Below are 20,009 nucleotides of genomic sequence, written 5' to 3' on the forward strand. Positions count from 1 at the left end.
GTGCTGTCCCATGGGATGTCCTCAATTGCCTCTTCCACTGACGACAGCTCTGGGTCAGTGTTGCCGTCCCCTGGAGGGAGCTCGATGGCCTCTTCGACCTGGGACAGCTCCTCGTCACTGGATGAGGAACAAGTCTGGGTGTTCTTCTCCTCCTTCACTGAGCCCAGTGGGTTCTCCAAAGAACTGGAGCTGACATCGTCCTCCCAAGGGAGCAGCTCTTGGTTTCCCAAATCTTCCCCTTGGGACAGGAGAGGCTCAGAGGGCTCCTCGTCCTCCTCAGCAGCTCCAGCCGGGGCAGCAGCTGCCGGCTCGGCCTCCGTGGGACTCTGCAGGGAAGGAGAGGCGCTGGTCAGGGCAGGCACTGCCTCTGCTGCCACCTCTGTGTCCGCGGGGCTGGCAGAGCTGGGCCCCTCTGGGGGACAAGGCTGAGGCTCCTCGTCCCTCACTGGGCACAAGGGTCTGTCCCAGATCTCAGAGCTGATGTTGTGTCCCCATTGGGACAGCTCCTGCCTGCTCACATCTTCCCCCCTTTGGGACAGCTTTCGCTCACTCACATCATCCCACTGGGGCAGCTCTTGGGCTGCAGCGTCTGGTCCTTGGCACAGCTCCCTGCCACTGCTGTCTCCCACTTGGGACAATTCCAGCTCTCTCCTGTCTTCCCATTGGGACATGTGGGAGTGTACACCTTGTCCCCATGCTGAGAGGTCTTGGTACCTCTCACCTTCCCTCTGGGAATGCTCTTGGGCATCATCCCCTTGGGAATCCTCTGGGACACTCAGATCTCTCTGCAGGGACAGCTCGTGGCACCTCTCGTCTTCTCCCCATCCCATCTCCTACCGCCCACTCACATTTATTTTCCACTGGGAAATCTCTTGGGTTGTCACACATTCTTCCCTCTCCCACCCCTCTTGGTACATCTCACTGTCCTCCTCCCACTGGGACAGCTCCTGAGCTCTGATGGTTTCTTCCCCTTCATTGAGCGCTTGGTGTGTCCCCCCTCTGGACTGGGAAACTTCCCAAACTCCCACACGTACCTGGCCTTGGTACAGCTCTTGGCTGCTCCAGGCTCCCCACCGGGACATTTCTTGGGCTCCTGGAACTTCTCTCCTGCAGGTCTCTTCCACATCTTCTCTCCGGGAAAGCTCTCGGTCCATTTTGGCGAAGGGCCTCTCCTCCTCCTCAGTTTGTGACAGTGGCAGGACTGAGCTGCCCACTGCCCCTGACCACGGCTCACTGGTGGCTTCCAGCCAGCTGGGCAAGGTGCTGTGGGACCGGGAGGTGGAGTTGGCTTTGTCCTCGTCGCTGTCTCTGTCTGTCGCTGTCGGCCGCTGTCGCTGTCGGCGTCTGGCGCAGAGCCAGGGAGCTGTGTCCTCCTCAGAGAGCGGCTCTCCTGGGACTGGGCACCCCAGGGCTCTGCGCCCCTTGGAGACCCTCAGCCCGGGCGGGGCTCCCTGATGTCACAAGGGTCTCTGGCCACCACCACGTCCCACATCACAAAGGGCCGTGACACCATGTGCCGTGTCACAAAGGGCCACCCCCGGCACCCCAACAGCACTGGAGCAGACAGGAACCTGTTGCAGTTTATGTTTATTTCATTAAGTTATTGTTAAGTGGTACATTTTTTTGACTTCCCATGGTTTTACCTAGTTGTTTTTTTTCCCTATGTTGCACACTCCCTTTAAAGGTGTCCCTCAATTATTCCCCTCCCTTTGTCCCAGTCCCTTCCCTGCCTGTCCAGGCAACCCTGCCACTTTTTCCTGAATGTTCCCTGCCACTCAGCCCCTGGGCCACTCCCTGATTGAGATCCTGTCGTGGTTTGATGAGGAAAAAGAATTTTATTGGAAAGAAGAGGTCAGTTTGGATACTGACCACTTGAAGGTGGACACGCCTCTGTGAACAGAGAGGTGTTAAAAGCAGAATTCCCAGGAGAACTCTCTCTTTTTATTAATTATCTAGAGAGTGGGAACCGATTATGGTCCATGTTATGTCTCACTGTACTTTGTTCAAGTTAGGTGGTAAGATTCTGAATGTTTGAAAATGTCTTCATTTTAAATTTTGTGCGTATTTTTTTTTTCCTTTCTTTTTTTATTTTATAGTAGCATAATAGTAGTAGCTTAATAAAGTTTTTCCCTTGTTCTTAAGCTTCAGTCTGCTTTGATCTGTTCTCGACCACATTGTGATTACAACATAATGTAGAGTAATGTTTTTATTCCATAACTGTTATAGAAATATACAATATGTAATAAAAATAAATTAATTGCTAGTTTTCCTTATTCCTTCAATTTTCTCTTCACTTTTCTATTCTTATTCTTCTTATGGTTCTTTTCCTACTCTTTTCTATTCTTCTTCTTCTTTGCTACTTCTATGTATTTTTATATTCTTATTCCTATTCCTATTCTTCTTCGACATATTTTGAAATTCTTATTCCTATTCCTATACTTTTTCTTCTGCATATATTGAAATTCCTATTCCTAGTACTCTTCTAAGTATTTCTAAATTCTTATTACTATACTTCTTCTATCTACTCTTAAATAATCATTCTATGTCTTGTCTTTTTAGTCTTCATCTTTGTCTTCTTCCTCTTTGCTGTCTTCATCTTCTTCATCCTATTTGTCTTCACCTTCTTCATTGTCTTCATCTTCTTCACAGTCTTCATCTTCTTCATCTGCTATGTCGTCTTTGCCCTCTTTTTCTGTGTCATTGTCTTCATCTTTGTCTTTGTCGTCTTTGCCATTGTCCTGGAGCGGTTTGTGCTCAGAGTCAGTTCCAGGAGCCTCTGCTTTGTGCCCCAGAAGTGGTTGCTGCACCTTCCAGCCCGGGGCCGGGTGTGTGCGGGGCAGGGATGGGGGAGCTTTGGGCTCTTTGGGTGGGCATTTTCCAAGCCCCACTGCCCAGGCCTTCGTGGCTCTGCCTGGTTGGGTTTTGCTTGGCTTGCTTGGCCCATCCAAAGGCTTTTCTCTTCCCTGGCTTGGAGGAGCTGCAGCAGCAATCTCTGAGCCCCTCGAGCCGAACCGGACAGCCGCTGCTCCGACACAGAGGAGCGGGACTGGCAGGAGAAGTCATCTTCATCTTCTTCCTGTTCTTCACCTTCCTTCTCCTCATCTTCTTCACCTTTCTCTGTGTCTCTTTCAGTCCTCAGTGCGTGGCCTGAGGCAGGGACAGCGGAACAGCCCCCGCAGCGCCCGCAGCGCCCACCTGAAGCGGGAGGGACGTTTCCTGGGGGCAGCCGGCTGCCCGCGGAGGGCCTGGGCTCCCAGCCGGGCAGGCCGGGGGCTGGGGGGGCTGTGCGGGGCAGGCGCCAGCCCTCGGCTGCACGGCTCCTGTGCCGGGCACTCAGCCCAGGCCTCCCAAGGGACGGGCACTGCGAGCCCCTCTGACACACAAACTTTCCATTTGTCCACATTCTTTTCTTTCTCCTGTTCTGGGGGCAGCTCCAGGAGGCTCACATCGTCCCACTCGTCGTCCTCTGGGTACAAGGGCTTGGCCAAGATCACATGCTTGGGCCAGTTCTCCTGCACGAGCCCCGTGTTGCTGTCATTTTCCCAGTTGGAGAGTCCTGAGGGTCTGCTGCCATTCCCTCTGGAAACGTTTTGGCCAACGTATTCTTCCCAGTCTGAAATTTCTGCATAGCTGACGACATCTCCTCCGGACAGCACTTGCTCAATGCATTCTTCCCAGTCCGAGGGGTCTTGGGAGCTGCTGACTTCTCCCTGGGACAGGTCTTGGTCCAAATATTTTTCCCAGTCAAAGTGTTGGTGGTAACTCGTGACTTCCCCGTGGGGCAGATCATCCTCCGTGCATTCTTCACTGTAGGACGCTTCCTGGGACAGCTCAGGGTCTCCAAGCAGGAAAGGCTCCAGGTCATGCAAGAATTGCCAACTTTTGTTTTCCTCATCGGAGCCATCCATCCTCTCCTGCACTGCCAGCCCTGACCACACTGCTGCCTCCTCAGCAGCTCCGGACAGGGCAGCAGCTCCCGGCTCGGCCTCCCTGGGACTGCCTGGGGCAGGGGAGGCGCTGGGCAGGGCAGGGGCTGCCTCTGCTGCCACCTCTGTGCCCACGGGGCTGGCAGAGCTGGGTCCCTCTGGGGGAAGAGCCGTGCTGTCCTCGGGACTAAGCTTGATGGCCGCTTCCACTTTGGACTGCCCCTCAGCACTCGGGCTGTACCCTGAAGAGACCATGATGTCCTGTACTGCAGGGGACAGCTTCTCCTCTCTTGTGCTGTCCCCTTCAGAGACCTCAATGTCCTCTTCCACTGGGGACAGCTCCTGGTCACTCATACTGTCCTCGGGAATGTTCTCGATGTCTTCTTCCACTGAGGACAGCTCCTGGTCACTCATGCTGTCCTCTGGAATGTTCTCGATGTCTTCTTCCACTGAGGACAGTTCCTGGTCACTCATACTGTCCTCTGGAATGTTCTCTATGTCTTCTTCCACTGAGGACAGCTCCTGGTCACTCTCACTGTCCTCTGGATTGTTCTCGATGTCCTTTTCCACTGACGACAGCTCCTGGTCACTTGTGCTCTCTTCTGGACCAACCTCGATGTCTTCTTCCACTGAGGACAGCTCCTGATCACTTGTGCTCTCTTCTGGAGCAACCTCGATGGCCTCTTCCACTGAGGACAGCTCCTGATCACTTGTGCTGTCCTCTGGAATGTTCTCAATGGCCTCTTCCACTGGGGACAACTCCTCGGCACTTGTACCATCCTTTGGAAAAATCTTGATGGTTTTTTCCCCTGAGGACAGCTCCTGGTCGCTTGTGCTGTCCTCTGGAATGTTCTCGAGGGCCTCTTCCACGGAGGACAGCTCTGGGTCACTTGTGCTGTCCCATGGAATATCTTCAATTGCCTCTTCCACAGAGGACAGCTCTGGGTCACTTGAGCTGTCCCATGCAAAATCATCACTTGCCTCTTCCACTAAGGACAGCTCCTTGTCTCTTGTGCTGTCCTCTGGAATGTTGTTGATGGCCTCTTCCACGGAGGACAGCTCTTGCTCATTTCTGCTGTCCTCTGGAACAACCTCAACGTCCTCTTCCACTGAGGACAGCTCCTTCTCTCTTGTGCTGTCCTCTGGAATGCCCTCAAGGGACTCTTTCACTGGGGACAGCTCCTGGTCACTTGTGCTGTCCCATGGGATGTCCTCAATTGCCTCTTCCACTGAGGACAGCTCTGGGTCAGTGTTGCTGTCCCCTGGAGGGAGCTCGATGGCCTCTTCGACCTGGGACAGCTCCTCGTCACTGGATGAGGAACAAGTCTGGGTGTTCTTCTCCTCCTTCACTGAGCCCAGTGGGTTCTCCAAAGAACTGGAGCTGACATCGTCCTCCCAAGGGAGCAGCTCTTGGTTTCCCAAATCTTCCCCTTGGGACAGGAGAGGCTCAGAGGGCTCCTCGTCCTCCTCAGCAGCTCCAGCCGGGGCAGCAGCTGCCGGCTCGGCCTCCGTGGGACTCTGCAGGGAAGGAGAGGCGCTGGTCAGGGCAGGCACTGCCTCTGCTGCCACCTCTGTGTCCGCGGGGCTGGCAGAGCTGGGCCCCTCTGGGGGACAAGGCTGAGGCTCCTCGTCCCTCCCTGGGCACAAGGGTCTGTCCCAGATCTCAGAGCTGATGTTGTGTCCCCATTGGGACAGCTCCTGCCTGCTCACATCTTCCCCCCTTTGGGACAGCTTTCGCTCACTCACATCATCCCACTGGGGCAGCTCTTGGGCTGCAGCGTCTGGTCCTTGGCACAGCTCCCTGCCACTGCTGTCTCCCACTTGGGACAATTCCAGCTCTCTCCTGTCTTCCCATTGGGACATGTGGGAGTGTACACCTTGTCCCCATGCTGAGAGGTCTTGGTACCTCTCACCTTCCCTCTGGGAATGCTCTTGGGCATCATCCCCTTGGGAATCCTCTGGGACACTCAGATCTCTCTGCAGGGACAGCTCGTGGCACCTCTCGTCTTCTCCCCATCCCATCTCCTACCGCCCACTCACATTTATTTTCCACTGGGAAATCTCTTGGGTTGTCACACATTCTTCCCTCTCCCACCCCTCTTGGTACATCTCACTGTCCTCCTCCCACTGGGACAGCTCCTGAGCTCTGATGGTTTCTTCCCCTTCATTGAGCGCTTGGTGTGTCCCCCCTCTGGACTGGGAAACTTCCCAAACTCCCACACGTACCTGGCCTTGGTACAGCTCTTGGCTGCTCCAGGCTCCCCACCGGGACATTTCTTGGGCTCCTGGAACTTCTCTCCTGCAGGTCTCTTCCACATCTTCTCTCCGGGAAAGCTCTCGGTCCATTTTGGCGAAGGGCCTCTCCTCCTCCTCAGTTTGTGACAGTGGCAGGACTGAGCTGCCCACTGCCCCTGACCACGGCTCACTGGTGGCTTCCAGCCAGCTGGGCAAGGTGCTGTGGGACCGGGAGGTGGAGTTGGCTTTGTCCTCGTCGCTGTCTCTGTCTGTCGCTGTCGGCCGCTGTCGCTGTCGGCGTCTGGCGCAGAGCCAGGGAGCTGTGTCCTCCTCAGAGAGCGGCTCTCCTGGGACTGGGCACCCCAGGGCTCTGCGCCCCTTGGAGACCCTCAGCCCGGGCGGGGCTCCCTGATGTCACAAGGGTCTCTGGCCACCACCACGTCCCACATCACAAAGGGCCGTGACACCATGTGCCGTGTCACAAAGGGCCACCCCCGGCACCCCAACAGCACTGGAGCAGACAGGAACCTGTTGCAGTTTATGTTTATTTCATTAAGTTATTGTTAAGTGGTACATTTTTTTGACTTCCCATGGTTTTACCTAGTTGTTTTTTTTCCCTATGTTGCACACTCCCTTTAAAGGTGTCCCTCAATTATTCCCCTCCCTTTGTCCCAGTCCCTTCCCTGCCTGTCCAGGCAACCCTGCCACTTTTTCCTGAATGTTCCCTGCCACTCAGCCCCTGGGCCACTCCCTGATTGAGATCCTGTCGTGGTTTGATGAGGAAAAAGAATTTTATTGGAAAGAAGAGGTCAGTTTGGATACTGACCACTTGAAGGTGGACACGCCTCTGTGAACAGAGAGGTGTTAAAAGCAGAATTCCCAGGAGAACTCTCTCTTTTTATTAATTATCTAGAGAGTGGGAACCGATTATGGTCCATGTTATGTCTCACTGTACTTTGTTCAAGTTAGGTGGTAAGATTCTGAATGTTTGAAAATGTCTTCATTTTAAATTTTGTGCGTATTTTTTTTTTCCTTTCTTTTTTTATTTTATAGTAGCATAATAGTAGTAGCTTAATAAAGTTTTTCCCTTGTTCTTAAGCTTCAGTCTGCTTTGATCTGTTCTCGACCACATTGTGATTACAACATAATGTAGAGTAATGTTTTTATTCCATAACTGTTATAGAAATATACAATATGTAATAAAAATAAATTAATTGCTAGTTTTCCTTATTCCTTCAATTTTCTCTTCACTTTTCTATTCTTATTCTTCTTATGGTTCTTTTCCTACTCTTTTCTATTCTTCTTCTTCTTTGCTACTTCTATGTATTTTTATATTCTTATTCCTATTCCTATTCTTCTTCGACATATTTTGAAATTCTTATTCCTATTCCTATACTTTTTCTTCTGCATATATTGAAATTCCTATTCCTAGTACTCTTCTAAGTATTTCTAAATTCTTATTACTATACTTCTTCTATCTACTCTTAAATAATCATTCTATGTCTTGTCTTTTTAGTCTTCATCTTTGTCTTCTTCCTCTTTGCTGTCTTCATCTTCTTCATCCTATTTGTCTTCACCTTCTTCATTGTCTTCATCTTCTTCACAGTCTTCATCTTCTTCATCTGCTATGTCGTCTTTGCCCTCTTTTTCTGTGTCATTGTCTTCATCTTTGTCTTTGTCGTCTTTGCCATTGTCCTGGAGCGGTTTGTGCTCAGAGTCAGTTCCAGGAGCCTCTGCTTTGTGCCCCAGAAGTGGTTGCTGCACCTTCCAGCCCGGGGCCGGGTGTGTGCGGGGCAGGGATGGGGGAGCTTTGGGCTCTTTGGGTGGGCATTTTCCAAGCCCCACTGCCCAGGCCTTCGTGGCTCTGCCTGGTTGGGTTTTGCTTGGCTTGCTTGGCCCATCCAAAGGCTTTTCTCTTCCCTGGCTTGGAGGAGCTGCAGCAGCAATCTCTGAGCCCCTCGAGCCGAACCGGACAGCCGCTGCTCCGACACAGAGGAGCGGGACTGGCAGGAGAAGTCATCTTCATCTTCTTCCTGTTCTTCACCTTCCTTCCCCTCATCTTCTTCACCTTTCTCTGTGTCTCTTTCAGTCCTCAGAGCGTGGCCTGAGGCAGGGACAGCGGAACAGCCCCCGCAGCGCCCGCCTGAAGCGGGAGGGACGTTTCCTGGGGGCAGCCGGCTGCCCGCGGAGGGCCTGGGCTCCCAGCCGGGCAGGCCGGGGGCTGGGGGGGCTGTGCGGGACAGGCGCCGGCCCTCGGCTGCACGGCTCCTGTGCCGGGCACTCAGCCCAGGCCTCCCGAGGGACGGGCACTGCGAGCCCCTCTGACACAAAAACTTTCCACTTGTCCACATTCTTTTCTTTGTCCTGTTCTGGGGGCAGCTCCAGGAGGCTCACATTGTCCCACTCGTCATCCTCTGGGTACAAGGGCTTGGCCAAGATCACATGCTTGGGCCAGTTCTCCTGCATGAGCCCCGTGTTGCTGTCATTTTCCCAGTTGGAGAGTCCTGAGGGTCTGCTGCCATTCCCTCTGGAAACGTTTTGGCCAACGTATTCTTCCCAGTCTGAAATTTCTGCATAGCTGACGACATCTCCTCCGGACAGCACTTGCTCAATGCATTCTTCCCAGTCCGAGGGGTCTTGGGAGCTGCTGACTTCTCCCTGGGACAGGTCTTGGTCCAAATATTTTTCCCAGTCAAAGTGTTGGTGGTAACTCGTGACTTCCCCGTGGGGCAGATCATCCTCCGTGCATTCTTCACTGTAGGACGCTTCCTGGGACAGCTCAGGGTCTCCAAGCAGGAAAGGCTCCAGGTCATGCAAGAATTGCCAACTTTTGTTTTCCTCATCGGAGCCATCCATCCTCTCCTGCACTGCCAGCTCTGACCACACTGCTGCCTCCTCAGCAGCTCCGGACAGGGCAGCAGCTCCCGGCTCGGCCTCCCTGGGACTGCCTGGGGCAGGGGAGGCGCTGGGCAGGGCAGGGGCTGCCTCTGCTGCCACCTCTGTGCCCACGGGGCTGGCAGAGCTGGGCCCCTCTGGGGGAAGAGCTGTGCTGTCCTCGGGACTAAGCTTGCTGGCCAATTCCACTTTGGACTGCCCCTCAGCAATCAGACTGTACCCTGAAGAGAGCATGATGTCCTCTCCTGCAGGGGACAGCTTCTCCTCTCTCGTGCTGTCCCCTTCAGAGACCTCAATGTCCTCTTCCACTGGGGACAGCTCCTGGTCACTCATACTGTCCTCGGGAATGTTCTCGATGTCTTCTTCCACTGAGGACAGCTCCTGGTCACTCTCACTGTCCTCTGGAATGTTCTCTATGTCTTCTTCCACTGAGGACAGCTCCTGGTCACTCTCACTGTCCTCTGGAATGTTCTCGATGGCCTCTTCCACTGAGGACAGCTCCTGGTCACTTGTGCTCTCTTCTGGAGCAACCTCGATGTCTTCTTCCACTGAGGACAGCTCCTGGTCACTTGTGCCATCCTCTGGAGCAACCTCGATGGCCTCTTCCACAGAGGACAGCTCCTGGTCACTTGTGCCATCCTCTGGAGCAACCTCGATGGCCTCTTCCACAGAGGACAGCTCCTGAGCACTTGTGCTGTCCTCTGGAATGTTCTCAATGGCCTCTTCCACTGGGGACAACTCCTCGGCACTTGTACCATCCTTTGGAAAAATCTTGATGGTTTTTTCCCCTGAGGACAGCTCCTGGTCGCTTGTGCTGTCCTCTGGAATGTTCTCGAGGGCCTCTTCCACGGAGGACAGCTCTGGGTCACTTGTGCTGTCCCATGGAATATCTTCAATTGCCTCTTCCACAGAGGACAGCTCTGGGTCACTTGTGCTGTCCCATGCAAAATCATCACTTGCCTCTTCCACTAAGGACAGCTCCTTGTCTCTTGTGCTGTCCTCTGGAATGTTGTTGATGGCCTCTTCCACGGAGGACAGCTCTTGCTCATTTCTGCTGTCCTCTGGAACAACCTCAACGTCCTCTTCCACTGAGGACAGCTCCTTCTCTCTTGTGCTGTCCTCTGGAATGCCCTCAAGGGACTCTTTCACTGGGGACAGCTCCTGGTCACTTGTGCTGTCCCATGGGATGTCCTCAATTGCCTCTTCCACTGAGGACAGCTCTGGGTCAGTGTTGCTGTCCCCTGGAGGGAGCTCGATGGCCTCTTCGACCTGGGACAGCTCCTTGTCACTGGATGAGGAACAAGTCTGGGTGTTCTTCTCCTCCTTCACTGAGCCCAGTGGGTTCTCCAAAGAACTGGAGCTGACATCGTCCTCCCAAGGGAGCAGCTCTTGGTTTCCCAAATCTTCCCCTTGGGACAGGAGAGGCTCAGAGGGCTCCTCGTCCTCCTCAGCAGCTCCAGCCGGGGCAGCAGCTGCCGGCTCGGCCTCCGTGGGACTCTGCAGGGAAGGAGAGGCGCTGGTCAGGGCAGGCACTGCCTCTGCTGCCACCTCTGTGTCCGCGGGGCTGGCAGAGCTGGGCCCCTCTGGGGGACAAGGCTGAGGCTCCTCGTCCCTCACTGGGCACAAGGGTCTGTCCCAGATCTCAGAGCTGATGTTGTGTCCCCATTGGGACAGCTCCTGCCTGCTCACATCTTCCCCCCTTTGGGACAGCTTTCGCTCACTCACATCATCCCACTGGGGCAGCTCTTGGGCTGCAGCGTCTGGTCCTTGGCACAGCTCCCTGACACTGCTGTCTCCCACTTGGGACAATTCCAGCTCTCTCCTGTCTTCCCATTGGGACATGTGGGAGTGTACACCTTGTCCCCATGCTGAGAGGTCTTGGTACCTCTCACCTTCCCTCTGGGAATGCTCTTGGGCATCATCCCCTTGGGAATCCTCTGGGACACTCAGATCTCTCTGCAGGGACAGCTCGTGGCACCTCTCGTCTTCTCCCCATCCCATCTCCTACCGCCCACTCACATTTATTTTCCACTGGGAAATCTCTTGGGTTGTCACACATTCTTCCCTCTCCCACCCCTCTTGGTACATCTCACTGTCCTCCTCCCACTGGGACAGCTCCTGAGCTCTGATGGTTTCTTCCCCTTCATTGAGCTCTTGATGTGTCCCCCCTCTGGACTGGGAAACTTCCCAAACTCCCACACGTACCTGGCCTTGGTACAGCTCTTGGCTGCTCCAGGCTCCCCACCGGGACATTTCTTGGGCTCCTGGAACTTCTCTCCTGCAGGTCTCTTCCACATCTTCTCTCCGGGAAACCTCTCGGTCCATTTTCACGAAGAGCCTCTCCTCCTCCTCAGTTTGTGACAGTGGCAGGACTGAGCTGCCCACTGCCCCTGACCACGGCTCACTGGTGGCTTCCAGCCAGCTGGGCAAGGTGCTTTGGGACCGGGAGGTGGAGTTGGCTTTGTCCTCGTCGCTGTCTCTGTCTGTCGCTGTCGGCCGCTGTCGCTGTCGGCGTCTGGCGCAGAGACAGGGAGCTGCGTCCTCCTCAGAGAGCGGCTCTCCTGGGACTGGGCACCCCAGGGCTCTGCGCCCCTTGGAGACCCTCAGCCCGGGCGGGGCTCCCTGATGTCACAAGGGTCTCTGGCCACCACCACGTCCCACATCACAAAGGGCCGTGACACCATGTGCCGTGTCACAAAGGGCCACCCCCGGCACCCCAACAGCACTGGAGCAGACAGGAACCTGTTGCAGTTTATGTTTATTTCATTAAGTTATTGTTAAGTGGTACATTTTTTTGACTTCCCATGGTTTTACCTAGTTGTTTTTTTTCCCTATGTTGCACACTCCCTTTAAAGGTGTCCCTCAATTATTCCCCTCCCTTTGTCCCAGTCCCTTCCCTGCCTGTCCAGGCAACCCTGCCACTTTTTCCTGAATGTTCCCTGCCACTCAGCCCCTGGGCCACTCCCTGATTGAGATCCTGTCGTGGTTTGATGAGGAAAAAGAATTTTATTGGAAAGAAGAGGTCAGTTTGGATACTGACCACTTGAAGGTGGACACGCCTCTGTGAACAGAGAGGTGTTAAAAGCAGAATTCCCAGGAGAACTCTCTCTTTTTATTAATTATCTAGAGAGTGGGAACCGATTATGGTCCATGTTATGTCTCACTGTACTTTGTTCAAGTTAGGTGGTAAGATTCTGAATGTTTGAAAATGTCTTCATTTTAAATTTTGTGCGTATTTTTTTTTTCCTTTCTTTTTTTATTTTATAGTAGCATAATAGTAGTAGCTTAATAAAGTTTTTCCCTTGTTCTTAAGCTTCAGTCTGCTTTGATCTGTTCTCGACCACATTGTGATTACAACATAATGTAGAGTAATGTTTTTATTCCATAACTGTTATAGAAATATACAATATGTAATAAAAATAAATTAATTGCTAGTTTTCCTTATTCCTTCAATTTTCTCTTCACTTTTCTATTCTTATTCTTCTTATGGTTCTTTTCCTACTCTTTTCTATTCTTCTTCTTCTTTGCTACTTCTATGTATTTTTATATTCTTATTCCTATTCCTATTCTTCTTCGACATATTTTGAAATTCTTATTCCTATTCCTATACTTTTTCTTCTGCATATATTGAAATTCCTATTCCTAGTACTCTTCTAAGTATTTCTAAATTCTTATTACTATACTTCTTCTATCTATTCTTAAATAATCATTCTATGTCTTGTCTTTTTAGTCTTCATCTTTGTCTTCTTCCTCTTTGCTGTCTTCATCTTCTTCATCCTATTTGTCTTCACCTTCTTCATTGTCTTCATCTTCTTCACAGTCTTCATCTTCTTCATCTTCTATGTCGTCTTTGTCCTCTTTTTCTGTGTCTTTGTCTTCATCTTTGTCTTTGTCGTCTTTGCCATTGTCCTGGAGCGGTTTGTGCTCAGAGTCTGTTCCAGGAGCCTCTGCTTTGTGCCCCAGAAATGGTTGCTGCACCTTCCAGCCCGGGGCCGGGTGTGTGCGGGGCAGGGATGGGGGAGCTTTGGGCTCTTTGGGTGGGCATTTTCCAAGCCCCACTGCCCAGGCCTTCGTGGCTCTGCCTGGTTGGGTTTTGCTTGGCTTGCTTGGCCCATCCAAAGGCTTTTCTCTTCCCTGGCTTGGAGGAGCTGCAGCAGCAATCTCTGAGCCCCTCGAGCCGAACCGGACAGCTGCTGCTCCGACACAGAGGAGCGGGACTGGCAGGAGAAGTCATCTTCATCTTCCTCCTGTTCTTCACCTTCCTTCTCCTCATCTTCTTCACCTTTCTCTGTGTCTCTTTCAGTCCTCAGTGCGTGGCCTGAGGCAGGGACAGCGGAACAGCCCCCGCAGCGCCCGCAGCGCCCACCTGAAGCGGGAGGGACGTTTCCTGGGGGCAGCCGGCTGCCCGCGGAGGGCCTGGGCTCCCAGCCGGGCAGGCCGGGGACTGGGGGGGCTGTGCGGGACAGGCGCCGGCCCTCGGCTGCACGGCTCCTGTGCCGGGCACTCAGCCCAGGCCTCCCAAGGGACGGGCACTGCGAGCCCCTCTGACACAAACACTTTCCACTTGTCCACATTCTTTTCTTTCTCCTGTTCTGGGGGCAGCTCCAGGAGGCTCACATCGTCCCACTCGTCGTCCTCTGGGTACAAGGGCTTGGCCAAGATCACATGCTTGGGCCAGTTCTCCTGCACGAGCCCCGTGTTGCTGTCATTTTCCCAGTTGGAGAGTCCTGAGGGTCTGCTGCCATTCCCTCTGGAAACGTTTTGGCCAACGTATTCTTCCCAGTCTGAAATTTCTGCATAGCTGACGACATCTCCTCCGGACAGCACTTGCTCAATGCATTCTTCCCAGTCCGAGGGGTCTTGGGAGCTGCTGACTTCTCCCTGGGACAGGTCTTGGTCCAAATATTTTTCCCAGTCAAAGTGTTGGTGGTAACTCGTGACTTCCCCGTGGGGCAGATCATCCTCCGTGCATTCTTCACTGTAGGACGCTTCCTGGGACAGCTCAGGGTCTCCAAGCAGGAAAGGCTCCAGGTCATGCAAGAATTGCCAACTTTTGTTTTCCTCATCGGAGCCGTCCATCCTCTCCTGCACTGCCAGCCCTGACCACACTGCTGCCTCCTCAGCAGCTCCGGACAGGGCAGCAGCTCCCGGCTCGGCCTCCCTGGGACTGCCTGGGGCAGGGGAGGCGCTGGGCAGGGCAGGGGCTGCCTCTGCTGCCACCTCTGTGCCCACGGGGCTGGCAGAGCTGGGTCCCTCTGGGGGAAGAGCCGTGCTGTCCTCGGGACTAAGCTTGATGGCCGCTTCCACTTTGGACTGCCCCTCAGCACTCGGGCTGTACCCTGAAGAGACCATGATGTCCTGTACTGCAGGGGACAGCTTCTCCTCTCTTGTGCTGTCCCCTTCAGAGACCTCAATGTCCTCTTCCACTGGGGACAGCTCCTGGTCACTCATACTGTCCTCGGGAATGTTCTCGATGTCTTCTTCCACTGAGGACAGCTCCTGGTCACTCTCACTGTCCTCTGGAATGTTCTCGATGTCTTCTTCCACTGAGGACAGTTCCTGGTCACTCATACTGTCCTCTGGAATGTTCTCTATGTCTTCTTCCACTGAGGACAGCTCCTGGTCACTCTCACTGTCCTCTGGATTGTTCTCGATGTCCTTTTCCACTGACGACAGCTCCTGGTCACTTGTGCTCTCTTCTGGACCAACCTCGATGTCTTCTTCCACTGAGGACAGCTCCTGATCACTTGTGCTCTCTTCTGGAGCAACCTCGATGGCCTCTTCCACTGAGGACAGCTCCTGATCACTTGTGCTGTCCTCTGGAATGTTCTCAATGGCCTCTTCCACTGGGGACAACTCCTCGGCACTTGTACCATCCTTTGGAAAAATCTTGATGGTTTTTTCCCCTGAGGACAGCTCCTGGTCGCTTGTGCTGTCCTCTGGAATATCCTTGAGGGCCTCTTCCACGGAGGACAGCTCTGGGTCACTTGTGCTGTCCCATGGAATATCTTCAATTGCCTCTTCCACAGAGGACAGCTCTGGGTCACTTGTGCTGTCCCATGCAAAATCATCACTTGCCTCTTCCACTAAGGACAGCTCCTGGTCTCTTGTGCTGTCCTCTGGAATGTTGTTGATGGCCTCTTCCACTGAGGACAGCTCTTGCTCATTTCTGCTGTCCTCTGGAACAACCTCGACGTCCTCTTCCACTGAGGACAGCTCCTTCTCTCTTGTGCTGTCCTCTGGAATGCCCTCAAGGGACTCTTTCACTGGGGACAGCTCCTGGTCACTTGTGCTGTCCCATGGGATGTCCTCAATTGCCTCTTCCACTGAGGACAGCTCTGGGTCAGTGTTGCCGTCCCCTGGAGGGAGCTCGATGGCCTCTTCGACCTGGGACAGCTCCTTGTCACTGGATGAGGAACAAGTCTGGGTGTTCTTCTCCTTCACTGAGCCCAGTGGGTTCTCCAAAGTACTGGAGCTGACATCGTCGTCCCAAGGGAGCAGCTCTTGGTTTCCCAAATCTTCCCCTTGGGTCAAGAGAGGCTCAGAGGGCTCCTCGTCCTCCTCAGCAGCTCCAGCCGGGGCAGCAGCTGCCGGCTCGGCCTCCGTGGGACTCTGCAGGGAAGGAGAGGCGCTGGTCAGGGCAGGCACTGCCTCTGCTGCCACCTCTGTGTCCGCGGGGCTGGCAGAGCTGGGCCCCTCTGGGGGACAAGGCTGAGGCTCCTCGTCCCTCCCTGGGCACAAGGGTCTGTCCCAGATCTCAGAGCTGATGTTGTGTCCCCATTGGGACAGCTCCTGCCTGCTCACATCTTCCCCCCTTTGGGACAGCTTTCGCTCACTCACATTGTCCCACTGGGGCAGCTCTTGGGCTGCAGCGTCTGGTCCTTGGCACAGCTCCCTGACACTGCTGTCTCTCACTTGGGACAATTCCAGCTCTCTCCTGTCTTCCCATTGGGACATGTGGGAGTGTACACCTTGTCCCCATGCTGAGAGGTCCTGGTACCTCTCACCTTCCCTCTGGGAATGCTCTTGGGCATCATCCCCTTGGGAATCCTCTGGGACACTCAGATCTCTCTGCAGGTACAGCGCATGGCACCTCTCATCTTCTCCCCATCCCATCTCCTGCTGCCCACTCACATCTATTCCCCACTGGGAAATCTCTTGGGTTGTCACACGTTCTTCCCTCTCCCACCCCTCTTGATACATCTCACTGTCCTCCTCCCACTGGGACAGCTCCTGAGCTCTGATGGTTTCTTCCCCTTCATGGAGCTCTTGATGTGTCCCCCATCTGGACTGGGAAACTTCCCAAACTCCCACACGTACCTGGCCTTGGTACAGCTCTTGGCTGCACCAGGCTCCATGCTGGGACACTTCTTGGTCTCCTGGACCTCCTCTCTGGCGGGTCTCTTCCACATCTTCCCTCTGGGAAAGCTCACGGTCCATTTTCACGAAGAGCCTCTCCTCCTCCTCAGTCTGTGACAGTGGCAGGACTGAGCTGCCCACTGCCCCTGACCACAGCTCACTGGTGGCTTCCAGCCAGCTGGGCAAGGTGCTGTGGGACCGGGAGGTGGAGTTGGCTTTGTCCTCGTCGCTGTCTCTGTCTGTCGCTGTCGGCCGCTGTCGCTGTCGGCGTCTGGCGCAGACAGAGCCAGGGAGCTGCGTCCTCCTCAGAGAGCGGCTCTCCTGGGACTGGGCACCCCAGGGCTCTGCGCCCCTTGGAGACCCTCAGCCCGGGCGGGGCTCCCTGATGTCACAAGGGTCTCCGGCCACCATCATGGCCCACATCACAAAGGGCCATGACACCATGTGCCGTGTTTTAAAGGGCCAGCCCCGGCACCCCAACGGCACTGGAGCATAGAGGAACCTGTTGCAGTTTATGTTTATTTCATTAAGTTATTGTTAACTGGTTCATTCTGTTATCCCGCCACGTTTTCCTCAAGTCGTTTTTTTTCCCCAACGTTGTACACTCCCTTTTATGCCTTCGCTCAAGTTATTCCCCTCCCTTTGTCCCAGTCCCTTCCCTGCCTGTCCAGGCAACTCTGCCACTTTTTCCTGACTGTTCCCTGCCACTCAGCCCCTTAGCCAACCCCTGATTGAAACCCCCACTTGGAAATCTCCTAATCCAGGTTGCCCCATTGTCCCCTGTGCCTTTCCCGATCCTGATGGTCCCACAGTGTTGATATAATCCTCTCACTCCTGCCGTGAGGATTCCCTGTTGCTTCGCTGTTTGTGCCCACCGCCTGATGTGGATCTGAGCAAAACCCCTTGCAAATGAGGATGAGTGGCTCTTTTTTATCCCGCTCTCTGCACCTCGAATAAACCTTCTCCATGGAAGCTGAAGGCATAGAGGCTCTTCCTTCCTCCTTTGCCTGGTCCCTGCCGTGGCTGTAAGAGCGTGCAGGGCAGAGCTTGCAGCTCTGCAGGTTCAGCCGTGGGCAAAGCCCAGTCCCCGGCTGTTGGCCGGTCCCGTCGTGGCTGCCGGAGCGCACAGAGCCAGCCCGGGTTCCGGGGGCTCGGGCAGGAGCTGGCCGGGAGCATCCCCGGAGCGGTGTCCTGGCGGGCCCTGCTGTGCCCCGAGCCCTGCGAGGCTTTGGCCCCGCTGGCCCACGGCAGCCCAGCCCCGCAGTGCCGAGCCCTGGCCGTGCGGGCTGCGCTGCCCAGGGCACGAGGAATTGGCCGCACGGCCGGGCCGGGGCTCGCTCCCTGCTGCCGGCCGGGCGCTGCCGAGGGCTCCCCGCCCGCCGGGGCCGGGGCCGGGCGCTGAGGGAGCGGCGCCGCCATCGCTGCCGCCCTCAGGGGCTCTGAGGGGAGCGCGGCTCCCGCCAGCCCCGCTCCGCCCGCACGGGCAGCGCAAACCTGGAGCACAAAGACACACGGCGCTGCCATTGTGTCCGTGCCCTTCCAATGCACCCGCACAGCGGCCCCGGGGCTGCGCTCGGCCGCGGCAGCAGCGCTCCAGGCCCGAGCTCTGTGGGATGTGACACTAAACCCACAGGCTTTAGTCTTCTTGGGAGAGAGAAATGAATGTTTCGGTCTCCTTGGGATAGAAAACCGCTTTTGATTGAACTATTCTGTCGTACAGTGGTGTGAAAAAAATCATAAACACTAAACTGGCATAATTAGAGGTCCCTGAGGGTAAAAAGTCATAAACAAATAGTTAGCAACATCTCTACTAACAAAAGATTCAATAAAAGAAAAAGCTAGGCTATCAAAAATTTTCAGAGTCTTGTCACCTGTAGCTCTTGTCTTTTACCATGTTTAAATTTGTTTCCTGTGATCTTTTTTATTTTGGGCACAATGAAGCAAAACTGAGCAGCATCAGGGAAAAACCCCTAGCTGGGTCCAAGGCTTCAGAATGGTTGTGGAACTCCCGGAGGACTCGCACGCTTCAGCCGTGCACAAAAGCTCCTCTCCTTTCCGAGGCTGCATGGCAGCACACGGGGAGTAAAATCAGAGTTCCTCCTGATTTCCTACACTTGCCCTCCGTCATTTATCCAGCACCTTCTCCAAGTGCAGGGAGTGAGAGGAGACAGATCAAGTGTGGTTCTGGATAATCTGTTTTCTTGTTGCTTCTCTTTGGACTGCCACTTGTTGCTTTTGAGGGTTCCTCGCTGCTGTCCCCCGTCCCTCCCTGGCCCCCTGGGACCCGCCTGCTAGCTGTCCCCTCCAGGGCCGGGGTTTTCCGCGGTCCCGCTGCCCTGGGCTTACCAGGCAGCGTCTGGGTTAGTACGGCCCGAGCTGCGGCGTTGCCTCAGTTGCCACTAGGATTCGAGATAAAGAGACCAAGAGAGACCAATGGTATGCTTGTCCAGAGAGATTATATTGCCTGAACGGTAGCAGGGACCAAAGGCCCCGGGCTATTGCCCAGATACAGTTTTATGCAGCAAAATTAAGAGATAAGGTCTAAACAATAGAGGCAGTGTCCAGCTAAGGCACATCAGAACCACCCCAGGGGCCAGGTCCAATGGGAACTGCTCAGGGGTGGGGAGAAGGGGGTTTACAGAGGAATGCTGAAGCGGGACTTTCCCAAGACAGTGGAGCATACATAAATTTATCTTTTCCTTCAGTTTCTCATTCCCAAAGCCTTTCTAAAACAATGGGGCATACATGAATGTATCCTTTTCCTCAGTTTACCATTCCCAAGGCCTTTCCAAAACCTTCCTCCATGCTACCATGCCAGCATGATAGCTACAATTCCCCCTTCTTTACTTATTAAGAAGAACAGTGCCTTGGGAGAAAGTAAAACTGTGGCTCTTAAACTGCAGTGTCTTTCTGCTTGTCGTCTTCCCACCAATCGCTTTCCGTGTCGGCAGCAGCGATGAAAACTGGTGCAGAAGCCTTCAGCTTCGAGGTGATGACCTTGGAGATGATTCGCTTCAGAATCCCGAATGCTAACAGAACTAAAAACAATGCAACTAGAAAGTAAAGGATGTCTTTTAAAAGAATCACTTCCCACCCAGAAAGATCCCAATCTTTGAACAGATTTTTAAACCAATCCTCATTTTCTTGCTTCACACTCCCAATGAGGCTTCTCATTTCCTGAATGGACGAGTGGACACTCTGACCTTTAGATGACAGATCAAAACAACACAACCCATCAAATTCTTTACATCCATGACCATGTGCCAACAGGAAATCAATAGCTGCCCTATTTTGGAGGGTAGCATTTCTGGTTATTTCCTCATCTACCAGGAGGTCACTCAGGGCCACTGATGTTAAATTTGCCTGCTTGGTCACCCAGCATTCTAGATTGCCTAATTCACTCAATGCTTTGGCTGCCGCAACCCATGGTAAAAACCCAGATACGGCAACTCTTTTGGATTTTGCCCAATGGTAAATTTCTGCATCACAATGTTCATCAAATTGACTCGCACTCCGCTTAGTAATTTTTTTCTCACCTTTTGCTTGCCTAATTGGAATTTGGGTCATGTTGGGGGAAGCAAGGGTCAGATGCCC

The 20,009-nt window shown here is 53.9% G+C and overlaps 1 protein-coding gene across 1 annotated transcript in view; it reads right to left on the reverse strand.

Moving 5' to 3' along the window:
* Positions 1-20,009, reverse strand: part of LOC144247630 (uncharacterized) — a 140,547-nt gene that overhangs the window by 105,405 nt on the left and 15,133 nt on the right.

The sequence above is a fragment of the Lonchura striata genome, chromosome 29 (genome assembly GCF_046129695.1).
Source record: "Lonchura striata isolate bLonStr1 chromosome 29, bLonStr1.mat, whole genome shotgun sequence".
Classification (NCBI taxonomy): Eukaryota; Metazoa; Chordata; class Aves; order Passeriformes; family Estrildidae; genus Lonchura; species Lonchura striata.